The 6,394-nt window shown below is 28.3% G+C and overlaps 1 long non-coding RNA gene across 1 annotated transcript; it reads left to right on the top strand.

Annotated features, from left to right (window-relative positions):
• Nucleotides 1-3,834: 3,834 nt before the first annotated feature.
• LOC141606667 (uncharacterized) lies at nucleotides 3,835-5,296 on the top strand. The gene is made up of 2 exons (XR_012526785.1): nucleotides 3,835-4,029; nucleotides 4,789-5,296. It is a non-coding gene; the product is annotated as an uncharacterized LOC141606667 (long non-coding RNA).
• The last annotated feature ends 1,098 nt before the right edge of the window (nucleotides 5,297-6,394 follow it).

Here is a 6,394-nt window from a genome sequence, read left to right as displayed (position 1 = left end):
ACCTTTATTACCATTTAGATTTTATTTTCTATGAAATAAGTTTCGCTAAATTTGGTTAACACATAGATTTACCATTTATATCTTGAAATTATTATGAGATGTAAAATTAATCAACAAATTATGTGACACGTTCACCACTCCCGCTGTTAATATTATTACTTTCACTACATCGCATGTTAATACTATTATGTTCACTACTTCTTCGGTTAATATTGTTTGTTTAACTATTCCTGCTATTTTTACGGTTAACCCGTTACTTTTGTCAAACTCATATATTTAAATAAATTAATATTTTTTTTTTAAATCGAATTGTTAGTTAATTTTTCATACTCTCTTTGTTGTTCCTACTGTTACTTTCATACATGTTTTGTGACTACTACAGTACTATTATTTTCACCTCTCCCGACGTCATATTTTTCTTTCACTACTCCCGCATTTATTATTGTGAATTTCATCAGAGTTATATATTTAAATAAATCTGAAATATTATATTAGAATATTATTTAAGAACAATCATTATTATTTACTATTTAAATTACAAATCTAATGAGTTATAGAATATTATATTTTTTGGAAATCTAGATTGATTTATTTACTTTTTAATAGTTTTCAAAATATACTTATGTCATATTATATTCGTGTGTGTTAAATAATTAACATCTTTATACTAATTAACACCATAAGTGAGGCATGTTATTTTAAGAAAAATCATCACATTATAGTGTTCTCTAAATTTATATTTCAACCAAAACTATATAATATTTACATTGAAGTCCCTTGGTCGGGTCCATCACAAAGTGTTATGATTAAAAACTATATAGTATAATTAATTTGTATAGATTTATTTAATTACATTGAAGTACCTTGGTTTATGGAATTAATATATAGTAAGTATTGGTGCCCTGCTTCGCCCGGGCTATCTCTGCTCACCATTAATTTTTTTTTTCATTAAATAAAATTACTTAAAGTTGCATAACCCATAAATTTATCATTAATATATTGTTCTATGACATATCCTAAAATTACGATGAAATAAATTTTGAGACAAATTCACTATTCCCGCTATTAATATTTTACTCTTATTAATGAAACAATAGTAATAACATTTCCCTACTTGCCTGTAATCATTGTTACTTTTACTACTCCCGCCGTAAATATTGTTACTATCACTATTGTCTCATTAATATTGATAATTTCATTACTCCCGCCGTAATTATTGTTACTTTCACTATTGCCACATTAATATTGATTATTTCAATATATACTCTCGTTGTTGTTCTACCACTTTCACTAATCTCGCTGATAATATTGTTACTTTTACTATTCAAATGAGTCATTACTATCATATAACTATATCCAATATTATTACAATTCTTTTCTTTACTGACGAAATTACTTTTACTTCTTAGACATGCAATTTTAAGAGGATTATATATTTATATAAATATATTACATATATGCATTAAATCAAATCGAAAGAATTATGCAATATTATATATTATGGAATCTAACTTGAATTATTTATAACCTACTTATTATATTTTTGTATGTTAAATAATTAACATCTCTATATACAACTAATAAACTATAAAGTTTAATAAAATTGCATAGATTTTAAATTTAATATATAATTTTATGATGATAATAATTAATACCATAAGTGTGCATGTTTATACTAATTAATTATTTTATTTTAAGGAAATGGACCATCTTCTAGTCTTCTATAAATATTTAGGAAAATTACCAGGCATCTTCTTTCTTTTATTCTCCTTGAAATTGACTATCTTAATTAATTATTTTATTTTAAGGAAATTGACCATCTTAATTAATTATTTTATTTTAAGGAAATTGACCATGTTTAGAAAAATTACCAAGCTTCTATATAATTTAATTTTAACCCAAACTATATAATATTTGCATTGATATCCCTTAATCGGGTCCATCACACGGTGCTATTGATTTAAAACTATATAGTATAATTAATTTGCATAACTTTCTTTAATTACATTAAAGTCCCTTGATTTCTGGATTTAATATATAGTATTGATATATACGGTTGTTGAAGCATCATCATCGACAAAAGAGAAGATATGCGTATCACCATTAATGGTTTCGATCTCATTAGCAAATTTACAGTTTATGCGTATGGACTATAGAGGACGTAGAATGTGTACTATAATTGATTTTTTTTACTGAACTTTCGACTGGATTGCCATCTACGCACTGCTGATGACCATATACAGTGGGCTGTGGGGGGACCGGTTAGTGCGTGTTTTGTCTTGTTTGAAACACGACATGCCCACCAGAAAATTGTGTAGCTTACACAACCAGTGCACGGCTGACTTGTGTAGCTTACACGTCCAGTCGACGGCGCCGATGTTTGGTTTACACGACACAGACCATGGCATGGCCGTCTAATCTACGTGAGATTTCCGTGTTTATGTCATGTGGCCTACACAATCAGGGTTGCTGGTTTGTTCCGTTATATTATTTTTGTTAAATTGTTTGAAACTCTAATTAATCTTTTTTTTGTTTGTAAGCCGTATTATTAGAAGATTTTAACAGAAACGATGTATTATTCAGACAAGTTTAGAGGGATAAGGTGGTAGTATCACTGTATCAGGGTGTTAATTAATTATATGAGGGTAAATTGGCAAGGGTATTAATTATAGAATGGTAATTTTGTAATTTAAATTGCCGATATTAGTAATTTTCGGGCGGTTTTCTTTTGTCAAATAAGTTACTTATTTACCTTGCCAAGCGTAACCTAAATGCCGGGATAGCAAATAACAAGTTATTCTATTTAGGGGTCGTTTGATTCACTACTTAGGAATGGAATGAATTGAAATGAGAAACATAGGAGTATGGGATTCCAATTCCATACCTTCCAAAATATGTTTGGTTCATTAGAAAAATAAACATGAAGGAATGGAGTTTGAATCCATGGGGAGGAGTTGGGTATGGGATTCCAAGGGGTTGAGGTGAAATGAGAATCCATCAGGATTCTAACTCCATTCCAAAATACCTCAACCAAACACTTTAATGACTAGAATTCATTCTATTCTATTTCAAACCTCCCAACCAAACACCCCCTTAGCTTCTTTTGGATACTTGTAATTTAGGCGGCAATCTATTATAAGATAATCGTATGAATACTTTCCTTAATACAAAATATTTAGTCACACAGAATCATATCTTATTTATTAAAGGAACAACCACGGAGCATAGGTGTCGCTCTGTGGTTAAAAGTCAACTATTCAAAGTAGGGCCTTTTCTTTGCTAATTTTAAGGAGCCACTTTCTTTTAGGATTTAATTACACAATTTGATTTGTTACTTGCCAATATGAATTGTTCAGTCAATCAGTTACAATTATAATAAAAAATTTAAAAAACTTGAATAATCAATGTAATTATACTATAGTATACTAATTATAATTTAGCATCATAATACAAATATAAAATAAAATTTATTGATATCGAGATAATTTAATAATGGTATACCATAACAATATTACCACATGTATGTGACATGAAAAAAAATAAGAACACTTATATTTTTTTCGACTAATTAAACCGAGTAAATAAATAGAGAAAACGTAGCTATATGAAAATTATGTTTAAGTTGTGAAGAAATATGAAACAAATTGGATTTCAGAAATAATGAAATTCAACATTTTGTAATTATATATATATATATAAAAGTAGGATCATATGAGTTGGGTTATTGTTGGTGAGTTACCCCTCTAAATCTGGACCATTGATCTCATCTAAGATGCATGGTTGAGATTAAATCTTACCCAAACTATAAATACTAACTTTTCTCTCAATCTCCTCATTATTAGAAAATCACTCTTCTCTCCTCCTTCTCTCTCTCTAAAAAGCAAGAACAAAAAAATAGCCTGCGATAATCAATTTCAATTGTTTCGTGCTCTTCATCTTCAATTTCTCTCCGTTTTCAGAGCGATTTCGTGCTTGTTTTTCTTGCTCAGTAATTCTATTTCGTCTTCATCTTCAATTTCGTGCAATCAGGTAATGCATTTCTTCTTATTTATACTATTTTTTTGTTTATTTTTGTACTTGATCTTATTTTTCTTTACTTGAATTTCTTGTATTTTGTGTGTCTAATCTTCAATTTATTTAATCATTTTCATTATGTAAATCAATTTATCGTATTTTTGTTGTTAAATTACATTTTCTATTCTTTTCGCATAATTCTAGGGTTTCGTAATTGTATTTTGATGTTGTTTTTTCTGGTTTTTTTGATGATTTTGTTGTGTTTTTGTTCTAATGAAGATAATGTATTTGTTGAAATTATTTGTTATTGTAATATATTGATGTAGTTATTATAATATAGGAATTTGGTTATTCTATATGATTTAGTTATTCCTTGGTTAGTGTTTTAATGTCAGGCATAGTCATTTTGCAATCCAATTACTGTAATATATTGAGTTAGATATTCTATATGATGTTCTTACAAATGCAGATATTGTTACGTTGCATCTCGATTATTGTATTACTTTAACCGAGTTATTGTATTATTCAAACTCAGTTTTTTTATCTTGTACTTCTTGTTTTAGTTTGTTAGTGTATAATCTGTTTAATAACAGTTATTGTATTACATTGATCGAGTTATTATATTATTCAAACTCAGTTATTGTATTTTATAGTTACTTCTTGTTCGTTGTGTTGATATATAATCTCATATGTTCTCTTTCAGTGATATATTTTCTGAAGTTGCGTATTTTATGTTTTATATAATTCCTAGTTCTTTTCCGTTTGTCCATGTAGTAGGTTGATTGCTTCTGTTACTTTTTGGAAACAAGGAAAACAGCAAAAGAAGGAGATTGTCGTTTCTACATTCAAAATTGTTGATGTTAATTTTCAATGGGAAACAAAGCAGCTGAACGATAATGAATCGGGACTTTTTACGATGTATCACATGCTCACATATGAGGGGAAGAACTTTACGTCGATGATAAAGTGGAAAATGGACAGAATCCCCTATATGGCTTGATATGTTGGGTATTATGATGATGTCAGACGTAAATGATGGAAGAGCATGTCTTTTGCAATACGTGAGGATCTCAAGAAAGATATATTGCAGGTTGAGAATCATATTTCAAAATCGAGAAGAGCTGGTGGGAAAAGAGTTAAACAAGTTCACAGCAGCCAAAGAGCTAGAATAATTAGTGATGTATTTTTATTATTAGATTTAATGGTGGATACTGAATTGATGAATGTGTAATAAAATATTTTTTAAATATGGTTATTATATTAAATCAAGCCAGTTATTTCAGTGCATATGAGCAGTTATTGAATTCAATTTGTTAATTTCTTTCGATGCACATAACCAGTTATTTGAATACATACAAGTTATTGTATTCAGCTTGTGAGGTCATTCAATAACCAGTCATGTTATTGTAATGCTTTAATTAGTCAGTTATTCCAATGAACAAAAGCAATTATTGTAATATTCAATTATGGTTATTGTAATATTTAGTCATAGTTATTATAAAGGTCAGTCGCGGTTATTCTAATAGTTTAATGTAATTATTCAATGTATAAAAACAGTTGTTTTATTTCAACAAATATAGTAAAGTAAAAACATGGTTATTGTAATACTCTAATGTAATTATTCACAAGAAAAAAATCAATCATTGTCTTCTACCAGATATTGTCAAAAAATTATAGCAAATCGAAAATAAAGGCTATGATTAAGAGGTTGATATGTAGTTATTGTAAAGAGTTAGAATTGTTATTCTAAAGAGTTACAATAGTTATTGTATTCTATTGCTCTAATGTAATTATTCTATCATCAATTATTGTAATGTAAATCAGTATTGCTTCTATTAAATTCATATTCCAACGCATCTTCCTCCTCTTCTTTTACTCAGTTTCTTATCCATCCCCCCGTTCATCTTCCTATTCTTTTTCTTCCTCCAAAGCATCCTCAACAAATGGATTTTGTCAGTTTCGTTTGTCATTGTGTGCCATTTGTGTGCAGTTATTATATAACCTCAACGGTTTGCCCGCCTTTTCAATTGCCTTATTCTTGTTGGATATCAATCTCTTCGCACTGCCTTTGTTGTTCAAAATCTTATCAGATTTGTTGTTATCGATCCTCACTAAATTAAATCTCAATCATTTTATTGAAGAAAATGAATTATTCTATTGAAAATACGAGTTATTCAATTAAACAAGATGAAAACAAAACAAAGATTAAAAGTTGGCTATATTTAAGTTTCAGCACAATACAATAACTTGAGTAATTCATTATAATAACTGAGTTTCTACATTAAAATAACTATAAATATAAGAGAACATTATTCTCAGCAAACAACTGAGTTAACTATAAAATAACTACGTTTCTTCATTACAATAACTGAGTTTCTAC

The sequence above is a fragment of the Silene latifolia genome, chromosome 1 (genome assembly GCF_048544455.1).
Source record: "Silene latifolia isolate original U9 population chromosome 1, ASM4854445v1, whole genome shotgun sequence".
Taxonomy (NCBI): domain Eukaryota; kingdom Viridiplantae; phylum Streptophyta; class Magnoliopsida; order Caryophyllales; family Caryophyllaceae; genus Silene; species Silene latifolia.
Note: the sequence above shows the minus strand (reverse complement) of the source record. Positions and strands in the feature narration are given on the sequence as shown.